Genomic DNA, 23572 nt, shown 5'->3' with positions numbered 1-23572 from the left:
TGGTTCATAAGAAGGATTAAACTATCAGAATCACAAAATTAGAATGGAGAATGGAGATTAGAAAAGAGGTGATGCATGTAGCCAATGAATGACAAATGTGCACAAGCATAAAATTTCCTCTTAAGATAGTAAGTACCTTTTCTAGGGTAGCCTTCTCTAGGAAACGAGAAACTAGTTTCCAAACACTCACAAAAAACCATGGCATGTGCCAAATATAGCACTTTGCTAAATGTTCAGGGTAGTAACTTTGTAGTTCAACCAAAAACGTAAAAACAAATTAAAATATATCCTCTATTCATCTTTCCAATAAATGTTGATAAAATGCCACATTATATTGGTGCCAATTCATATATGATATGAACAAGGATTTTGAACAAAATTTCAATAAAATTAGATTATGATTTTACACATTGGCATTTATGATATGTATGTAAATGTCAATGAAAAATAAAATGTAAATTACCTGTAAAAATTGAAATCCTGTGATCAACCCACGTGCATCAATATTTTATATGAAATGTTTTGTAGATCAATTTTATATTGAAAGCACTGAAGTTGAAAAACATCAAATATTAATTTCTTAACTTTCTATACGATAAAGAGAATAAAGAGAGAGAACACAAATGAAAATTACAATTTGACAATACAACCTTTATCGTAGTTAGGAGGTAAAAAATATGATGCATCATATATCTAATTATCTCAAGAAAAAGAAATCATGTTTCTGGATTTGAAATAGTTCACCTCTTCTCTTCTTATTTTTGTGGAGGAATTTTAAGGAATTTGGATTCTCTTCTTATGATATGGCTTCAAAATAATGCACACTGATTTTGATATTTTAAAATATATTAAAAAAAAAATACTTCTGGTGCAAAACTCGTTTATGCAACAGCTCTGGTGCCTGAATATGCAACCTCCCATATCCTTCCACCATCTTAAACGAAAATAGAACTTTCCTCGGGTTAAAAACCACTTCAAATCTCAAAAAGCTTGATTTCAACCACTATTTCTTCAAAGCACTAATACTAGGTTTTTATTAGGTAACAAAAAATTCCAGTGTACCTTGACTCTACAGAAGCCACTGGATCACAACCACATGTGATGGAGGGCCAGAGCGACGAAGAGGGTGTAACGAAGCTGAATCATAGAGTCACTGATTCGCTACGAAAGAGGCTACCACCGAGGCTACGACGGAGATAGGGAAACGAAGACAGCGCGGCCGAGATGAAGCAACAAAGAGAACTCGGACGGAGATGGTGCGACGAAGACGACGCGATGGAGCTGGCACGACGAAGAAGGCGCGACGGAGCTGGCGCGACGAAGACGGCGTGACGGAGCTGGCGCGACGAAGATCGCTACAGTAGAGGCTACGACATGGCTTAATCGTGGAGCGGAATGACACTCTGAACTTAGGTTTTCGAGTGAAAGGGAAAAATTCATTAAGTTTTCTAATTTGGGAGGGAACACGTGAATTCACTTAGAGAAGAATGTCTTGCAATCTGCGGAGGTCATAAACCTCCTAAAAAAATAAAAAACCCCTCTATTATCAAATTTTATAAAATTTATCATAATCAGTTCATATGATCATTTATTTGTGGAGGTCTTTTTAACCTCCATAAAATAACCTATGCTATATATCTTTTTTTTTGTAGTGTTAGCATATTACCTCATCCCAACCACTTTCATAATTGGCTTGCATAATGGTTGTCATCCATTGCGTGACGTAATAGCCACACTTATAGCTCCAAGTTTGTTTATTGCAATACACTTATAGTAAAACTGTTTAGATAAATTAAATTATAATACATTAAGTAAATGAATGATACAATATAAATATCTTGAGGGAAATCCATGTGACCTTTCTAGTGTTGGTAGTTGATTTACCCTTCAATGTACTATGTTCATTAAAATCACTAAAAATAAACAATCAAGGTGATGTAATAAAAAGGGTTTTCCTAAAATAGACTTACGTATCTATTTTGCTTCTCAGGTAAGGAGGATGAGGTCTATGCAAAGAGCAAGACCATAGAACAATACGCTCTGGTACTGATACAACTAATAGTTGTTAATGACGACTACATTGAAAATTAGTTAAAAGATATTTAAAATGCAAAAGTTAAGCATTATGGAACGAAAAATAAGGATAAACTTACTTATCTATATATGGATCAAGGTAAATTTTTTTCTTTCGCACATTATGGAATTATATATGTACTTTTTTGTTTCTGCACTTCTGTTACTCATTGAGGTCATGAAATTAGGGTCTATAAACTCATACACACATTTAATATCTAAGAAGTTCACGAATAATTCTTCAGGTATTTATCGCACAAAAGAAGTTCTCTAATTTCATAAACATTTAATCTTCTCCCATTCAAACTATTCAAACAAGGACACCTCATCCTTACTCTATTTGCTACACTACCAACATTGTGTTGAGCAAACTGTAAAAACTCTTTAACCCCTCTCTCGTTATCATCACTTATACATGGTAAATTAATCCAGCTTTGATACATATCTATGTTCTATAGATACGTGATCGAAATTAGTTTTTTCTCAATGCATGCAAATCTCACTTTATCACCTATTATATTTCACAAAAATTGAACAACATCTCTATAGCATTTTACACATTGCTAAATGTTTGTCGAAGGTTGGACACCTCTGAACTCAATCCCAACATGTTTAACAAATATTTCAAATAATAATTCATACTTAGTAATTCCAAACTAATTAAATTAAAAAAAAATCTCATTTTGATCATCAAAAAAAAAGTAATTTCAATTTTGGTTTTAATTGTAGCCCTCTTTCAAAGTTTTTCATTCGTTGTTAATAGGGCACTTTTTAATTAATATATGCAATAATTCATACTCGTTAATTCAAACTAATTAAATAAAAAAAATCTAACATTTTGATCGTCAAAAGCAAAGTTAAAACTATTTTGATCCTTTGGCTTACAATTTGGTTTTAAGTGTAGCCCTCTTTTCAAGTTTTTCATTTGTTGTTAATGGGACACTTTTTAATTAATATATGCAAGGTTGGAAATTTTGAGGCTCCTTAACCTTTTATGAAAAATGTTAGAACACAATTTCACATAAACCTAAAATTTCATAAAAACTTAATGGAAGTTGCCTAAAAAACATAGGCTAATTGATTGGCAAATATTCCATTTCTTTGCTTCTCATTGATTCAAGATGGATACCATGCTTCCACATTCCAGACTTAACAAATTATTGAAGAAGTGATACTAACTTTGATGAAGAAGAGGAGCAAGGGACAAGTGATGGGGAGAATGTTGGCAATAAAATTTCAGTGGTAGCAAACGACGAAGGTCGCGAACGTTGGTAGTAAAGGGGATAAAGGAAGTCGCAAATGGCAGTAGAGGAGAACAAAGAGGTCACGAACGAAAGTGGAGGAGAAGAGACGCGAACGGCGACAGAGGAGAAGAGACGAGAACGATAAAGGAGGAGAAGAGAAGCAAACCTCTTGTGGAGAAGAAGTTTGAACTGGTTGTTTTAATGGTGGACGTAGTGGCAGAACTTGAACAAAAATTTTAGCGGGGTCAAATTAGATTTTTTATATGTAAATTATTTTTTCAATTTAAAAATATTCATTTCTTTACGTCTTTTTTTCTATTCAAAACAAGCACTCATGAAAATGAAATCCATATGACAATAATATATATGAGTAACATAAAGGTTATCATCAATAATAATATATTAAAAAAAACAAAAGTTACCTTTCGTCAGAGTGTTCCTCTACGCTCTTTCAATGACTTAAAATCTTTAATAATTGAATTAGAATTGAATCTAGTTGCAATATCCCTTTCAATATAGATTATCATAGTGCTTGATAAAAATTCAGCCTCCATCTTATTTCTCAACTTGTTCTTGATTATTTTCATTACAGAAAAAGATCTTTCAGTTGTAGCTGTAGAAACTGGAAGAGTCATGATAAGGCGAAGTAATCTATCAATCAAGTAGTAAACTTCAGTCTTTTTTGTTGTTACCAAACATGTACATAACTCTTGCATTGTTGATAAATTCTTCAAATTTGAATCTTGATGAGCATAAATAATGAAATGTTATTGAAAATTCAAATTAATCTTCTCTTGCTCATTGAAATCCATGGGATAATATTTGTCCACAAGAGTGCAAATTTTATCAATATTAAAAGCTTTATAAGCATCCTTAAGATCCAAAGCGAAGCTTAGAATTAATAACTCCATTGATTAGTCATTAAATCTACAATTTAATTCTTGTAATTGCTTATCAATGGTAACAAAGAATATTTCAACTCTAAAATAATGTTCCAATGTAATATGATCTTTTTGGTGACAAGAGCGTCCTTGTCTTGCTACATAAGAAGCCCCAAAATTAGGCACCTCAATGTCATGTTTTTCACAAAAAGAAGTCACATTTTTTAATAACTTATCCCAACCATTTTCTCTCAAGTTTTGAATAAGTCCTTTTATAGAACAAACTAGACGCAGAACATTAACTATATCCTGAGATTGTTCTTGTAATGCTTGACAAAGGACATCTATTATCCCATAATTTCTCTCATCAAATACAAGATCAATATAAACTCAAATAAGGTCAAGCTTTTGTAAGAATTATCATCATCACCACATTGTGAATAAGTAGATCCATCAAAAATAATTTTTCTAGAACTAAACAAGTTGCATCATACATATTGATCAAGCTACAAATAGAAGAGAAATAAGAGCTCCAACAGGTATCCCCAGCTCGATTTAAATTACCAATTTGATTTACCCGTTTACCATTTTCTAGCTCATCAATTTCTAACAAATATGCAATTTCATCTAACTTGGCAGCTTGTAACTCCTCATGATGTTTACTAGAAGAGCAAAGAATATTGACAATAAAAGTCAATTTTGAAAAGAATTGATGAATTGGAATAACTTCTCTTGATGTAGCAACCAAGGCAAGTTGTAACTGATGAGCAAAACAATGAACATAATATGCATAAGGACAATCAATCAAAAATAATGCTTGTAATCCATTCCATTCTCCTCTCATATTGCTAGCACTATCATACCCTTGACTAGGGATGTCAACGGGGCGGGTAGGGTACGGGTAGTAGCTCCCTCGTACCCTACCCGTTGGATAAATATATGCACCGTACTCGTACCCATATCTGTCGGGTATCCGTTATGTGGGTACCCGCCTATTTTTTTCATATCCACGAGTATCCACAGGTACCCGTGGGTATTTACAAAATTATTTAAAAAAAAAAATATTTAATCATAAATTCAAATAAAATAAAATAAAATACATCACTGTCATAAATTTTAAATAAAGTTCAAATAAACTCAAGTTCATACAAGTCCAAATAATTATAAAAGTAAATATAAAATGATTATTTTGATTCCATCATTTCACAACAAGCATATCATAAACGTCATTTTCTATATAGGATTTGATGTATATGTCCAATTTCAAATAAAGGAAAGAGAATAATGCCAATGGGTGTACTTGGAAGAAGACAACGTACCAATACTTGAAGTTTGAAGGATGAAGATAGAAGACAAGATATGCAACTTAGAAAAAATTAGGCCAGAATGTTTTTTTTACTAGTATATATATATATATATATATATATATATATATATATATATATGTATATATATCTAATACTATATACAATTGGGAACTAACAAAAGGCAAGTTTTTCCATTGAATAATATATCTGACCTACTTCTCAATTCAAATTTTTATCTACAAAAGGTAAAAACGCTGATGTGTCAATCTCTCAGCATTTTGAAGTATGAAAAAAAAAATGGAAAAGAAATTGAAAACCGAACTTTTAATTAAAACTTCTTTCTCTCTCTTCCTCAGTCTTCTCACCTTCCTCCTTCTCAATTCTTTCTCTCTCTTTCTCATTCTTTCTGCGATCGCCTTCTTTCTTCTTTCTCTCTCTTTCTCATTCTCTCTGGCACCGCCTTCTCACTTCTTTCTCTCTCTTTCTCTGTCTCTATTTCTCCGCGTTCATCATGGTTTCTTTGTCTTTCTTAGCTTCTCCTCTAACATCTTCTTCTGTTCATCTTCTTCTTTTCATCGAGTTGTTTTTAAATCGCAAAAAAATGACTATGGAGATGGTTTATATTTTCTTCTTATATTTTGTGAGATCTAACTTTTTCATGCGTTTTTTATAGGTTTTAACCCAGAAGTCGAATTTATTTTGAGTTTTCTCAACCGAACAACTCATCTTCTTCTTATATTTTCTTATATCTAACTTTTTGATGCGTTTTTTTACAGGTTTAAAACCAGAATTCGATTTTATTTAGAGTTTTCTCAACCGAACAACTCATTTCTTCTTATTTTTTGTCAGATCTATCTTTTTCATTCGTTTTTTCAGAGCTTTAAACCCATAAGTCGTATTTATTTTGATTTTTCTCAAGCAAGCATCTCATTTTCTTCTTATATTTTGTCAGATCTAACTTTTTCATGCGTTTTTTTACAGGTAAGAACCCAGAATTCGGTTTTATTTTGAGTTTCTCAAGCGAACAACTCATTTTCTTCTTATATTTTGTCAGATCTAACTTTTTCATACGTTTTTTTTACAGGTAAGAACACAGAAGTCGATTTTATTTTGAGTTTTCTAAAGCGAACAACTCATTTTCTGCTTATTTTTTGTCAGATCTATCTTTTTCATGCGTTTTTTTACAGGTTTAAACCCAGAAGTCGTTTTTATTTTGAGTTTTTTCAAGCGAACATCTATTTTTCTTCTTATATTTTGTCAGATCTAACTTTTTCATGCATTTTTTTACAGGTTTAAACCTAGAAGTCGATTTTATTTTGAGTTTTCTCAACCGAACAACTCATTTTCTTCTTATATTTTGTCAGATCTAACTATTTGTTTCGTTTTTGTACAGGACTAATATGGTTCACTGCGACATATGGTTTTATTACGCAGATTTCATTTTCATTTTGACCTTTCTCAAGCGAACAACTCATATTCTTCTTTTATTTTCTCAAATCTAACTATTTTTTTCCGATGATGCTATTTTCTAGGGTTGCTACATGTCTAATATGGTTCACAGCGACAGATTTAACATCAGGTTTATAAAAACTTTTTATCTAACTATTTTTGACGTTTATGTACTTTGATCTAACTATTTCTTATATTTTTCTTCTGTTTACAGACTTCAAATCAAGATTTCAAACTGATTTAAGAGTTTTTTTCGCTGTACAACTTAATTGGTAAGTAATTTGTATCAAAATCTACCCTTTTATTTACCAATTTATCTGTATTTTTCCACCTTTTACAAGCAACCCGTTCATCTTCTTCATTTTTCTACCTTCAACTCTCTTGGTGTCATTTTTTTTTCGTTCATGGTATTTTTTTAATAATGCATTCTATCAGCAGATCTCTTTATTGTTACCCGATTTACGTTTTTATTTGGACATTTTTCAAAGAGTTCATCATACACTATATTTTTTTCAAAGTTCTACACCAAACAGAGTTAATCTAACTATTTTTTCCGTTTATCTACCTTGATCTAACTGTTTTTCTTCTAGATACATGCTTCAAATCAAGATTTCAAAGTCATGCACGAGTCTTTTTCACTGTACAACTTAACTGGTAAGTAATTTGTATCAAAATACCTTTTTCTTTACCAATTTATCTGTATTTTTCCACCTTTTACAAGCAAACCCTTCATCTTCTTCATTTTTCTACCTTAAACTCTGTTTGTGTCATTTTTTTCGTTAATGGTATTTTTTTAATAATGCACTGTATCACCAAATCTCTTTATTTTTACCCAATTTTTGTTTTTATTCGGACACTTTTCAAAGAGTTCTTCACATTTTTCCAATCATCGTTTACTCCATCAAAACCATTTCGTTTACAAAACGTTTTGTATTCCAACCCCTTCAAATACTGCTTCGAATTTTTTTCCAAATCAACCTGTCAATCAGTATTCAAACGGATTAAATTTCGCACTGCTCGAAATAATGATGAATAAACTGCTCCATCATCTGCCACTGCTCCATCATCTGCCACACGTTATAATTATTAAACTTTATTCTATTCCAATATTAAATACCCCTTCCTGAAAAAAAAAATCAACATTAGTAAATTACATTAAATAATTCTTCTTATACTTTTACGACGCTTCATAATTCTTTTTTTTAACGTATTATTTTTTAATTCGTATTTATGAACTTGTACTTTTACCAGTTCAGACTGTCCAGTATGTACAGATACTTTCAAGAGCTATGACTTCTCCTATTCTTTTTATATATATATTCCCTATGTTTACCAATTCAAATTCAGACATCTGATTTTTCTACTGTTACCCATTTTCTTCTCTTACAATTTTATTTCATCACCAACCTATTCTCCTGCAATGGAATCCATGCCCACACCACAATCCATACTTTATTCAGAAATGGTTGGCAGATTCATTTCTATGTTTTTGAAAGACCAGGTATATTTTTTTATTCAAACTCATTTATTTTTGTTATTTATATTTATTTATTTCTTTATTCTTAACTTGCTAATATTTTAAGGACTTTGGACACGTCGACTGAGTGTTCATAATACGCTATTGTAAGGACTTTGCTGCTAAATGGATTGTTGTTGATTACCAAAGTAATGTTCACCATGTTACTTACAACATGGATATTCACACTCCAATGATTACCCAAGGCTAGAACCAACTAAGATCTTTCTATGGAGATCATCAACTCTTTGCAGAGGATCACCCTGAATTGTTTTTTAAAGTTGAAAGTGAAAGAACAAGCAGAGATATCAAAGTTCTTTATCTATTTTTTTGGTATTAAAGTTGAAAATTTTGTATGTAATTTTGTTTGAACTTCTTATTTTTATATATATATATATATATATATATATATATATATATATATATATATATATATATATATATATATATATATATATATATATATATATCAATATATAAGAAGATTTCAATTGGGCTCTTATTTTGTATGCAGTTATTATATATCTCAATATAAAAGTTATATTTTATTCTCTTTTATTATATGTATTTTCCTTTTTTGTATTAGATTTTGTTCGACTTCATTTTAGTCAATATAAATTATTTTTAAATAGAAATTGAATTAATTAACATTAATTACCATTCCATATAAATTGGAAATTTAAACGTCAGTGAAATATAATAACTATTGCTTATTAATTATTATTATTAAAATAATATAAGTTATAAAATAATTAAAATATTTTTCACCATTTTCATACTCAGAAGAATTTAAGATCAATTTTTATGGAAAAATAAATTTAAAATGACCGTTTAAAAAACTTTTTGTATTCCAACGCCTTCAAAAAGTGGTTCGAATTATCTCTAAGTCAACGTGTCAATCAGTATTCAAATGCATTAAATTTCGCATTGCTCGAGATAATGATAACAACGTGTCAATCAGTATTCAAATGCATTAAATTTCACACTACTCGAGATAATAATGACTAAACTGCTATATCATCTGTTACACGTTTTAATTATTAAATGTTTTCATATTCCAATATTAAATACTAAATCGCCAACCAAGGAGCGTTTCATTTTTTTAAATTTCTCTTCATTATGGTTTTCACTTCTCAAGATAAAATTAATTGCACTGTCCAGAGTTATCAACACCGCTCAAGACGATAATCATGATTGTTCTACGTAATATTATTATCACTAGTACGCTTTGATTACCGGTACCTCTCTTCACACTCAAAGAACGCTGCTACGTCTACAATTTAAAACTTATCTTCTTTCAAATATACTCATATGGGTTCATATGTGTATATCAGATTTCCAGACATGTATTGAAATATACAACATTCATTTATTATAGTAAGAGAGTGTCATGTCCCAAAAAAACATAATTGGTGGTCTTCATAATTAATGTTTTGGAGCAGTAAGTATCATAAGATGACATTTTAGGAACCTTTACAAAGTTTTTTAGAGAAAGTAACTATTGTTTTTAAAATAAATTAAACTAAAAATGGTAATACAATAAATTAATTAGGATTTGGCGTGGAATTTACAAAATATTACACGATATTTACTGAAATGTTTCGTAGTTTTGAGAGTGAATACTTTCAAATATAATTTTCATGTTATTTGATACAATAATATTTACTGTTTAAGAATTATAATAGTGAAGTAAATGGAAATCATAAGTTACAATTTATTTTTAAAATAAATGCAAATCGAGGTAAAATCTAAATTTTCTAAATTTTTCAACAAACAAAATTGAAATAAAGTTCATGCTTCAATAAATATTTATTAAAGTTTAATAAGTTAAATCCATGAATGAAATATATTTGTTTGCTTCCTCGTTCCAATCCCACGTCTTAAAATTTTCATAGTACAAAAAACATTTATAATTTAAAATTAAAAGAATACATAATGATAACTACCAAATATTTTTATATAAATATTAATAGTTTCTCCTTTTTTATAGACAAAATTAGTTATTCTTTTAATTTTTGTTTTAAAAATAATATTACATATTACACTTTTTTGAATATGATTAATTAATAATTTCTTATTAATAAAAAATGCAAATAAAATTATTTACTTTAAATACATTTATTTACCAAATTAAAAATTAAAACTTTTTTTTTAACTTGGTTTGCTAGATATGCTTTTAATACTTTTCAAAAAATACTTTTTATCTTCCAGAAATTAAAATATGTTTAGGAGAATAAAAACAACTTTTCAGTTTCTTTCAACACTACTTTCAAGATAAAAATTTGTCTATTCCAACACATTTTTATAATCAATTAGCATTAATTATGAAGAAACCAACAACTTTTTTAGTGTCTCAATACAATGTTATATTTGAATTTATTTTATTATATTTTTAAATGGAAAATATTTTAAAAATCTACATAACTTCTTGAAAAACTTTTATACGGGGTCCAAAAATCTTCTCACATTCCCATAGAGTAAAAGTCATTTTGAATGACCAAAATCTCTAATAGTATATAATCTAATGGGTTAAGTATTTTTTTAGTCCCTGAACTTTGGTCAAAAATTGGAATTCGTCTCTGGTCGAAACTTTGATAAATTTTGGTCCCTAAACTTTAAAAATGAATGAATATAGTCCTTTTTAACCTAATTACGTTGACTTTTTTCAACATGTGAAATGTGTTTCATGTTAATATTGGAGTTGTTTACGCCGTTTGACACATTCGCGGCTTAATATTTACTGAGAAATGCGTTCGAAACCTTAAAAAAGTTAACAAAATTGGGTTAAAAGGACTATATTCATTCATTTTTAAAGTTTAGGGACCAAAATTTATCAAAGGTTCGACCAGAGACGAATTCCAATTTTGGATCAAAGTTCAAGGACTAAAAAGATACTTAACCCTAATCTAATATATAATTATATACAATTGCAAAGCTAACAATATTGTTTTGAGTTCTAATGTGCATTGTCCCAAAATATACATCATTGGTGGTCTTCATAATTAATATTTTGAAGTAAATATGATAAAATAACAACTTTAGAAACTTTTACAAAGTTTCTTGGAGAAGGTAGCTAATTTTTATAAAATAAATCTAATTAAAGAATGTAATATAATAAATTAATTAGGATTTTGTGTGGAATTTACGGATATTACATGACTGAAATGTTTTGTAGAATCGAGAGTGAATACTTTAAAATATAATATTAAAATCTTATTTGATAAGATAATATTTACTATTTCAGAATTTTTATAGTGAAGTAAATGCAAATCATAAACTACATTTTATTTTTATAATAAATACAAATTATAAAGGCATAATCCAAGTTTTTAAATTTTTGAACAAACAAAATTAAAATAAAGTTCTGACTCCATGAATTTGTCTCATTAATGATAACATAGACTTTTAAAAAGTTCAAAGTAGAAGAAATATTTATAACTAACAAATATTTTTTATATAAGTATTAATATTTTCTCCTCTTTTACAGAAAAATTATGTATTTTATCAATTTATTTTAAAAATAGTCATTACATATTACACTTTTCTTAAAATCTGATCAGTTAATAGTTTCTTAAAATTACTTACCTTAAATATATTTAATACCAAATTAAAAATTAAGACTTTGTTTTTTTTACCTAGCTTACTGAAAAATATATTTATATTTTTCAAAATCTACTTTTCATCTTCCAAAAATATAAAGATGTTAAGAATTAAAATAATTTTCCAGTTTTTTCCAACACTACTTCTAAGTTATATTTTTTCAACCTCTTAAAGAACTTTTCAGTTTCTTCCAACCTACTTCCATGGAAAATATTTGAAAAATCTACCTACCTTTTTAAGAGAGCTTTATACAGTTTTCAAAAATCTTCTTAAATTTTAACGTAGCTTATTGAATAAACTTTATAAATCAACACTTACGTCTTTCAATATAAATGTAAAAAATATACAGAATAAATGGAAAACTTTTCGTCTTCCAAGAAATTTTCATTTTGAATTATGACTATTTATTATGAACAACAACAATCATGATTTGTGGGACTCAATGAATCATGGAGTATCAATTTTAAGTATATAAAAAATATAAAAAATTTATATCATCATGTTGTTTTTTGAGATGTTATATGCTTCTTTATTTATCGCTAATGATTAATACAAAATGCAAAATCTTCTTCTATTAATGTGCTTGAAAATCGATTGATCTAATATTACTTATTATGGTTGTATTTTTAACTTTATATCAATTATGGTTTTAAAATATTGCATTGGAAACCAAAATATTCTTCTATTAACGTGTTTGAAAACTGATTGATCTAATAATACTGATTATGGTTGTATTCTTAACTTTATATCAATTTATGATTAAATTTAAATATTAATTTAAGAATAAATTTATATTTATGTAGGATTAATGTAATATTATCATTTTATATTTTTATATAATATTACATTACATTGAATTTACATTGAAACTATTTTTTTTCATTTAATGTCCTTCGAAACTGAACTTTTCTTATAGTTGATTTTTGTAAACATCAAGCAGTAGATAATATTAGGTAATATATTCCTTCTTTTTGTTTTTAGAATAAATTTCAAAATTAATTCATTGAAAATAATATCGTTTTTAAGTTGTGAAAAATTAATAATATTAATAAATTTTGGATTCAAATTTAAAATCGTAACGGACATTAAAAGAAATAGAATGTGATAAAAAAAATTAAATTTAACATTTAAAATAAAAATATATACAAAAAGTTAATTTTTGTAATAAATACTTTAATATTTTTGATAAAAATATATAAATTTAAATATTCAAAAAATTTGATGACCCATAATGATATAATAATATATTATAAAATATAATAATATGTAACAATGTAAATATAAAATATAATAATATTAATATAATTAAAATATAAGGTAAAAATTAAAAATTATTTTTTTAAAACTTTTAAAGATATGGAAATAATTAACTATTACAATTTCAATATTATTGCAAGATTAAAATTTATATATTGTGAAAATTGGAATTCGAAGTATATACAGTAACATTTTCTCTAAAAGCAATTACCAAACTGAAACTTTAGAATGAAAATGGTACTATTTGACTAATTAAACAAAAAATATACCAATAAAATTTAAATTTTAACATTAAAAAAAATTGTAAAATAGTGTAGGTTTTTCAATAGATTCTTATAATGTCTCTAAACAACTTTCAAATATTTTTAACTTATGAGAAAGGTTCGTATTTTATATATTATCAAAATATGAAAAATGATAAATTAAAAAAATTTAATGGAAATACATTAATATTCACAATTAAAAACAATAAAAGTTAAAAATATGATATAGAAAATAAACAAGTAATATAATATTTAGGAATAAAAGATCTATGGTTCTTAATAATATAATAATATATTAACATATTAGTCCTAATATAATAATAATAGTAAAAATAATTAAAATATAGTGTAAAATAATAAATAAATAATTGTAAAATTTAAATATGAATTTTTAAATATTTTTAAATATTTTTCACATATTTTTTGACATTTTACACAAACTTAAACAATAATTTAAAAAATAATTTTTATAACATAGACATTGGTATATCATTACAAGTTAAAATTATACATTCTTAAAATTTTTAAAGATATAAAAATCACTAATAATGTCGATTTCAATATTTTTTTTCTAAATTAGGATATATATTGTCAAATTTGAAATTCAAAATATATAGTAATAAAGTTTGAATTTAAATTCTAAATTTTAAAAGCTATGAAATATGGGAGCAAAGTTAAAATTTGAAATTCAAAATCCAAAAAAAATGTAAAAAAAGGACTCAAATAGAAGAGTCTATCAACGTCTAACCTTTGTATTTTTGCATAGTGTACTATTTATATTTGTCTACATAGTCTACATTTTGTAAGTTTTGATTGTTTACTATTTATATTTTGTTTGCAGTCTAACATTTGTATCTTTAAAGAATCTACTATTTATATTTAGGTGTAATTAGTCGGATAATACTCACTTTTGTTTGGATATGTCAGTTTCATACCCACTTTTACAAAGGTGTCAATTGGGTCCTAACTTTGGAAAATATGTCTCAATCAGGTCCCTTTGAGAAAAAATATTAACGCCATTAATGGTATCGATATTTAAAATGACTTACAAGAGTGGAAGGAACCTAATTGAGACATTTTTTCAAAAGTTGGGATTAGTTTGACACATTTTTAAAAGTGAGTATCAAACTGACACATCTGAAGATAGTGAGTACTATCTGACTAATTAAACATTACATTTATATGCATGATCTATCATTTGTAGCTTTATATCGCTTACTCTTCACATTTTTTATATCGTCTAATGTTTGTATCTTTATTAAGTCTACTCAACAATTTCTATATTGTCCATCATTTTTATTATTAGAGAAACAACTATTATATTTTTCTACATTTTTTACTCAATATTTCATTCAAAATTAAATTTGATTTCTTAATTTTAATTATCTAAATCTTAATATATTATTTAAAATAATTATATATAATACATTTTATTAAAAATATATATAAATAACTTAAATACATTTTTATTATAAAATCAATTAAAATATTATTATTGAATTTTATAAAATAAAATTTATATTAAATTTAATTATATTTTTATAATTTCAAATTAATTTAATAAATACACTGTAATTTTTAATTTTAAAATTCGATATTTCGTGCGTTGCACGGCTAAAAATACTAGTATATATATATATATATATATATATATATATATATATATATATATATATATATATATATATATATATATATATATATATATATATATATATATGAGGGTACTTTTGTGAATTAAAGTTTAGCGGGTACGGATACTATGATACCCGTACTCGCCCCGTTAACATGCGGGTAGCGGATATCCATTTTTAATATTTGTTTCTTACCCGGGTTACTCGCGGGTACGAATTTTTTTGACATCCCTACCCTTAACCACGAATATTAGAAACATTAAGATTATGTCGAGATAGTACAACACACAATTCATTCTTCAAAGTTAATGTTGTGGTGTCTTTAAGATGCACAATATCAAAAAATCGCTCTTGAATAAAACCATTTTTATCAATGAATCTAAAAAAGAGAGTCATTTGCTCTTTTTTTATTCATCACGAGCTTCATCGACAACTATACAAAACTTGGAATCCTCAATTTCCTCACGAATATGACTTTTCACTTTACTAGAAAGAATATTTTATAACTCTTTTTGAATTTTAGGTGAAGTATATTTGGAATTGAATGGAGCATTTTCCAACACAACTTTTGCAACTTCGTTAGTGTATGATGCTACGAGTTTTATCATCTCAAGAAAATTACTTTGGTTCCTCGATTCAGTACTTTCATCATGACCTCTAAAAGCACAGGCGATAAAAAATGAATCGTGTCAATTGATGTCTTGAGACGTAACCGATTCTACATAATTTGATCTCAGCTTTGCATTTCCAAAACATTCTTAATGTGGCAATTTTGATTTAACAAGTCTTGACAAGAAGACATTGCAATATTATGTGGTGAAAAAGGATCCTTCCCAATGTGTGTTTAAGGAAAGCACAATTTTTTCCATTGTTAACTTTCCTCCAACTTTTAAAACCTATAAACAAACATTCAAAAAGTTAAAACATGTTGATGACAATCAACTTATTGCTAATTAGAATTCAATGAAAATCAACTCAATTACCTGTAACAATGAAAACATTTGAGCTAGGTTGTCCGCTTGGTTTTTTACTAAAAAGATAGCACGGTAAGCAATATGCAACATCTTTTAATGGCGAATACTCTAACCATGAAGGAAATAAGCTAAACCATATGTATTGAAATCTTCTTGGATGATCATCTTTACTAGACAATAGATAATTTTCTAGATGCATTTGATATGGACCCCATTTTAGATAAGCCCTTCGTACCTCATCAATTTGATTTGTTGGGTATTGCTAAATTTGAAGACGCTTCTCCATATCACGTTCTAAAGCATTTTCAAATTCATTACATAATTTGAAGACGTTTTCTTTAATTTTTGGATTCTCATGATGTTTCTCAATTTTAGATGACATCGATGCATTTTCTTCATCTTCATCACAAGCATTCCTTTTGAAAAAAGAATCAATTATTTTACTCTTTACCATAATCTTTCTAATATAAATTTGTCACCTCTCACCTATTTACAAAAAGGTGAAATTATGAAAACCCCAAATTAAATCTTAAAACCAAGACTCAATATTTTAAGAAAACTAATAATTTCTAAATGATTAGCTTCCCTTACCTTAGAGTAGATTCTTAATCTTGCTCTTCCCTTACACAACTTCAAAGCCTAAAATAGCTCTATCTACACAAAGAAGAGTTGATCAACAATTAAAGCATGATTTTATGATCTCTAACAGATAGAGATATGCCTAGAGCGTAGAAAAGCCACATACAAGAGAGAAACATATTGCTTCAAAAAAAAAGGGAAAAATGAACTGACTCAAACGAAGAAATTGCTTGGTCCAAAATGTTCCTTAATTCCTCAATTTTGCCGTAGTGCAATTTGATTTTAAAAATAATAAGGAATTGATGGTGAAAATTAAGATGGAAATAAAACGAGAGAAAGAGATGGAGACACGGAAAAGAGAGAAACCAAATAAAAAAGTATAAGAAATTATAATAGAGAAAAAACGTGATTTTTAAATTTTAAAAAAGCTTTCCCAAACTAAATTAATATAAATAAGGTAATAATATATAAATAAAGTAATAATATATAAATATATATATATATATATATATATATATATATATATATATTTTAAATATATAAAAAATAAAATAAAATAAAAATTATTGAGATTAATATAAATAAAGTAATAATATATAAATATTATTTTTTAAATATATAGAAAATAAAATAAAAAAAATGGTTGGGGGAGTCGTGGCTCCCCCTATCAACGCTATCTTCCAGCACTAGGTGGGCGACAGTGCTAGTGGCACAAATGACAAGAATATTCAAATGGTCGTCGTTGAGAATGTCAAAAGGAGGTGGCTACAAGCTATAGGAAAGCATAGGGAAGAACAGTTGAAAACTAGGGTGCAAAGTCAAAAAGCCCTATAATTGGTAAATGACATGGTTATTCCACAGTGGTTTTAATATACACCGTCGTTATTTTGCTACAAAACAACAATACAATGATGATTTAAATCATAATCATTGCTATATTAGTATAATTTGAAATACAATGACGGGCTTTCGTGTAATCGTCGACATAAAACACATTTTAATTGCAAGTTATGCCATCATGTCTTGATAAAGACAGTTCTATTCTAACTGTCTTTATTTGATATCGTCGAAAGGCCAATAATGAACTAGTGCATGTAGAATGAAATCCTCAGTGTTACAAGTCATTAATGATACTTGGTCCCTCTCTCTCATAACAAAGTGAGTTCACCTATAGTCTAATAGAAATGGAGCCCACAGCCCCAAGACTAGCTATAGGAACCTCTTTGCCTCTTCACCAGCTAGACTTACTTCTCTATATGAGTCGTAAAGTCTAATAAAGTATAAGGATAACTTCCAAAGAGTGTCTATAGTAATTATATAATCCTAGACTTACATGTCATATGATTCCTCCTTAGGAATTATATCAATCCACATATAACATTCCTCAGACCTGATAACATTTCCTTGAACAATCCAAATCCACTACATGCATAACCTCATCATCAAATCACATATCCACTAAGCTTTCATTTTCACGAGTATTGTTTGTATTTCCAGATTTACCTGATTCTATTCAAATAAACTTCATACATTAACCACAATATATATATATATATATATATATATATATATATATATATATATATAACTTATTTCATCACATTGGCATGCTTTGCATTTCAATTACCACACATTTATCATTCACCATATACATTCTTTTATTCCAAGATCAAACCAAAACCACAAATAAGAATGTTTTTCAGAAGAGAGAAACCTAAATTAGGATAAACATAAGAGAATAACTTTTCTAGCTAAAGACTTCAAATCAAATATCCCACCGGTCAACGTAATAATTCATGTGTCTATGACATGCTATCAAAATTTAAGCTCGATTTGATGGTTAACGAAGCGAAAATCCCATTTTTTCCAAGATGATACAGACTGGAAAAATAGGTTGGCACCTCATTGTAGGAAAAGTAGCACCTAACACTACAATCCCTAGAACCCAATGATTTGAGTGCGTCCAATGGTCCAAAAGTGGTGCACAACGCCCTTAAGTTAGTACTACTATATCAGTGGTGCCTAGTGGAGCTACAATTACGCTCAATGGTGTATCAGTACCCAAAACTTCCCTTTTGAGCTTTAGAATGAGTAATTTGGGACTATTTGAATAATCCCCACTTAGTAAACCCTTAAGCGCCCTATTACTCAATTCAAGACTCACACATAAGTATTCTCAAATAATACCAGATCAGAAATTTCATGCATATCACATCTCAATCTAAAATTTACAAATATTCACCACAATGCAATGAGTTATAATTCATAATTCAAAAATCAACGCATCCAAATTACAATTAATAATTATAATGAATGTCACATATATAAACAAAATTTAGCTTCCTTCACTTGAGACAGAGAAAACTTTTTTTCTTACACGAGATCATCTAAACAACCAATCAAAAACCCTGATTATAGTTCTAATCATAGTATCTTGATCATAAAGCAATAGTGGTTCACTAAAAGCAACCTTAAGTCAAACGTGTCACCCTAAGGCCCACAAGCAACCCAAGAGCTAAAATGCCTAAAAGAGGACAAAATAAAAATTTACTCTCTTTGACTCTTAGATCGAATGAAAATATAGAACTTTTCGTGAGGATGGATCCCATCTTTGTTCTTTAATCAGATGAATATTGAAGGAAAAAACGAAGAGGGAAAACAAAAAAGAACCCTAAAGAACAAGTTTAGAGAGATAGTAATTTTATATATTAGACAATTTTAGTTATTAGAAACTTTTATATAGCTTAAATCTTTTATTATTAAAATATTAAAATCATCACTACTTTTAAGTATTTTTTAAGTTCTCACAATAACAAAATAGTAGACTGTAATTTTAACTTTTTATTAATATTTATGTTTTTATTTATTATAATAAAATAAAATTAAAATTTAAAAAATATATTTTTTCAATCACAACAAAAATTTTAGTCAAATTTGTTCAGAATTCCTTAATCCTATAACCCGACTATCTTCTCTCTTTTTATTTTATCTTATTCTCTTCGCTCTATTTTAATCCAAAATAGACCATTAAAAGTAGAAGCAATATATATGGAATTCTTTCTGGGAGAGGTCGTTTTAATCTATTTTTCTATGTCACTCCAAATATACCACAATGCCTTCTGTTGATATCTTCTTTCTCAAAATCTGAAGCTATATTAGACACTAATGAAGAAACATACAAGATGTATTTTGAACAATATTTGAATTGGTAAGGTATGCTTTTTGAATCTCTAATTAAAAGTAGCACAAATTTAATTACCTCTAGCCTTTCAATATTTTATGTATAGCATAAATACTCATTCCATTTAAATACAAACATGTGTGTGGGCACCCAAAATAACTCAATAGAAGTGTAAAATATCAGTTATAACACTATTTATTTTGTTGTGTGAGAGTGAGACAATCAAGAAAGGAATCTGTTGTTGTAGTAGTTAAATTTAATTAAATTTTAAACTAAAATATATTTAAAAAAAGAAATAAAAATTAATTAATTCACTGTGACATTAATATAAGATATATAATTTAACAGAGTAATGTTGACTTCTAGAAGGACTAATTAAGAAAAAAAATCCTTAAATATGTCCTTACTAAAATAATAACTTGTAATATTTTATCTTTTAAAAAGATGTTGAATTTATGGAATAAGAGTACACTATTGCCAAATTTATAAATAACTTACTAAGATAATATAAATTGGAGCAACCTCCATTGATCTTAGTTGCATAAATAGCTGTAACATAATTATATTTTGAATTTTCAAGATTGATATTGAATACAAAAATATCTTCCACTCTCACACAGTAAAAAGGTAATACTATTCTTACTATTTACATAAATGAAAAAGAGATTAAAATAAAAGAGAAAAAATATCATGAAATAATTCTTATAGCAACCACTAAGGTTATCTACATTTTTTTATAAGAAAAGTTATCCTACATGTCATTTTACAATAAGATGACAATCTAAAAGTCTTTTACAATACGTCTACATAAGACATAATAGGGTTAAAATATGTATGCCTACTGACTCACATACCATTTAAATAGTTAGGAATTTTGAGTAAAAGGTGGCTTGACTCAACATACTGGTTGTTTAGTTGCTTCGCATTCAGCATGCAACATCAACAGCAACATTAGTCAGCAGTCAAAAGCTTCGAACATGCAATGAGGGCAACTTGGTCGTGCCTCTCAACTATATATATTAGACATAATGAGGAAACATCTAAAAGGAAAAGGTGATTTTGGCCTGTTCAGACTTCCTATCATGTCCCTGTTAGGAATGTTATTATATGATTATTCTGTAATTGATTGATGTGTTTGATATGTGAACTGGGTTGTGATGTTTGAAAATGATAAATACTTAGGTTTTATTTGTTGTTTGAGAATAAATGTATGTTATAGGTGCAATTGGATGCAATTAGTGTGAATATTTTGATAGAATTAATGTTTGATACCCAAATGGTCTATCTAGAGGTTTTGGAGTTGTATGAATTGGTTGAATAGGTATAATTTTTACTTAAATCAATTTCTGCAGAATTGTGGAGATTTGCTTACTCGTTGGGCGAATGAGTTGATCTGCCGTATTATGCAGAACACTAATCTAAAGAATTATACAGATTGGCAAACTCGTTGGCGCGAGTAATACTCGCGGAGCGAATTTCCAAGTCAGGAACTTCCAAACCAAGACCAGTGGCTAGGCAAGTGCTACTTGTTGGGCGAATTTCCAAGTCAGGAACTTCCAAACCTGGACCAGTGGTTGGGGGAGTGCTACTCGCTAGGCAAGCATAGGCTAGTGGCTAGGCGAGGGCTACTAGCTGGGCGAGTAAGTACAATACTTGCATTCTTGAGTGGTTTGAATGGTATTTTTTGTGGTTATAGAAGCTTTGTAATTATTATGAATGATGAGTATATGATATGAGATTGTTTATATGAGACTGAGTTGAGATTTCTTGATGCTAACCCAAGGAGGATTAGTAATGATTGTGGTAGTGTATGCATTGAGGTAGGGATTGTCTTGGAAGTTATCATGACGCTTTAATAACCATTCAAATTCTAAAGTAGAAAGGAATGTGGTATGTGGTGAGAGGAGCAAGAGGTCCTAGCCTATGGGTTTTTCCTTGACCATAGGTGTTAATGGATTGACCTTGCATGTATCTGGATTAGTTAAGTCGTAGTTTATAAATATATGTGTGAGAATATCTGTTTGTTTGTAATTGTTATATATATATATATATATATATATATATATATATATATATATATATATATATATATATATAAATATTATATGTTTAAGAAAACTCTTTAAAAGTCATTAACTTACCTTTCTTTTGTGTTTCTGTCTTGTATTTATGTTTTCCTTTTGCGATGATCATCTATTTAGTGGGAGCAGTGGTGGTTGCAGTTTCAAAGCACCTCTGAAAGTTGAGGAGCCATCTTTTAGATCGAAAGGAGGTCTAAGTAGAAAGTTGTTCTAAGTGGTTAGCTTATGTTTAGAGTTAGAAATGTTTGGTATGTATAAATGATATATTTATATAGTTTGATCATTTGTAAGACTATATTAATATATTTTTATACATTCGTTTATTTTTTTTGAATACTAAGGTATAGTATCTTAATTTTAACAACTTAAAATTAAGATGTTACAATATTACTTCAAGATACAAATTTGAAATAATATTTTAATTTAAATCATTAATAATTACAAATTAAATTTTAAATATTAATTTTTTTTTATATTTACATGATTAAATATGCTCCCAAACTTTTTTTTTCATATAAAGTAATATAGATAATGTTTATATGAATTTTAATACTTTATGTAATTTTTAATCTCTTAAAACATTTTAAATTAATAGTGTTATTCTCTAATTTTAAACTAGCTCTGATCCTAAACAAAAGATGTGTAATAAAAATGTAAATTTTAATAAGAATAACAGTATAATATTTATATAATAATTAAATTTGGTCTTAATTGTAGAGTGACAAAATTGTTTAATTTAAAAAAAAAGTTGGAATCAAATTAAAAAAAATAATAAATATCAAAACAAAATTGAATATAAAATACTGACCCTGACATGACACGTGGACACTTTTTTTAAAATAAAAAAAAATTAAAAATTAAGAAAAAAACAAAAAAAAAGAACATAAAATGACATGTGTTAGTTATTGTTCTCAATCCGTTAATTATTTTAACGACATCTGCAAAAAGGATTAAATTGAACAAAATTGACGAATATTATGACCAAATTGAACAAAAAAAAAACAATATTAGGACCAAATTAAAAAAACTGAATAAGTAATGAGACCAAACCATTATTTAAGCCTATAATATAAGATTTAAAGATTAACTGAAATTTCAAATATAAAATATAAAATTGATATATTATTTTAAATAAAATTAAGGAATTGAATTAAATATGTTTTTGGTCACTTAACTTTCAATTAAAATTGAAATTAGTCCCTCTTCGAAAATTTTGCTCAATTTAGTCCTCTAACTCTAGAGATGTGTGAATTTAGTCATTCTAACCAACTTTTGTTAAATTTATTTGACGTTTCAAATGTTCTTTCTTATAGTATTTGAGTTGTTTGCACCGTTTAACACTTTTCCACTATAATGTTAGCTAAGAAACTTTCATAAAACAAGTTTGAAACGTCAAATAAACATTTACCCATTTCTATAGTTGGGAAACTAAATTAAACTAAAATTTTGAAAAAGGAAACAAATTGTATATTTTTGAAGTTATTTAAAATTTCATTTACTATAAAACTTAGTTTTGTGATTATATTATTATAT

General features: G+C 27.6%; 1 pseudogene; it reads right to left on the bottom strand.

Annotated features, from left to right (window-relative positions):
* Window positions 1-3745: 3745 nt before the first annotated feature.
* LOC114188575 (uncharacterized) overlaps window positions 3746-23572 on the bottom strand; it is a 21871-nt pseudogene continuing 2044 nt past the window's right edge.

Source organism: Vigna unguiculata, chromosome 6 (assembly GCF_037176805.1).
Source record: "Vigna unguiculata cultivar grain cowpea cultivar isolate G323 ecotype 2 chromosome 6, ASM3717680v1, whole genome shotgun sequence".
NCBI lineage: Eukaryota > Viridiplantae > Streptophyta > Magnoliopsida > Fabales > Fabaceae > Vigna > Vigna unguiculata.
This window is presented reverse-complemented; position numbering and strand designations above follow the sequence as displayed.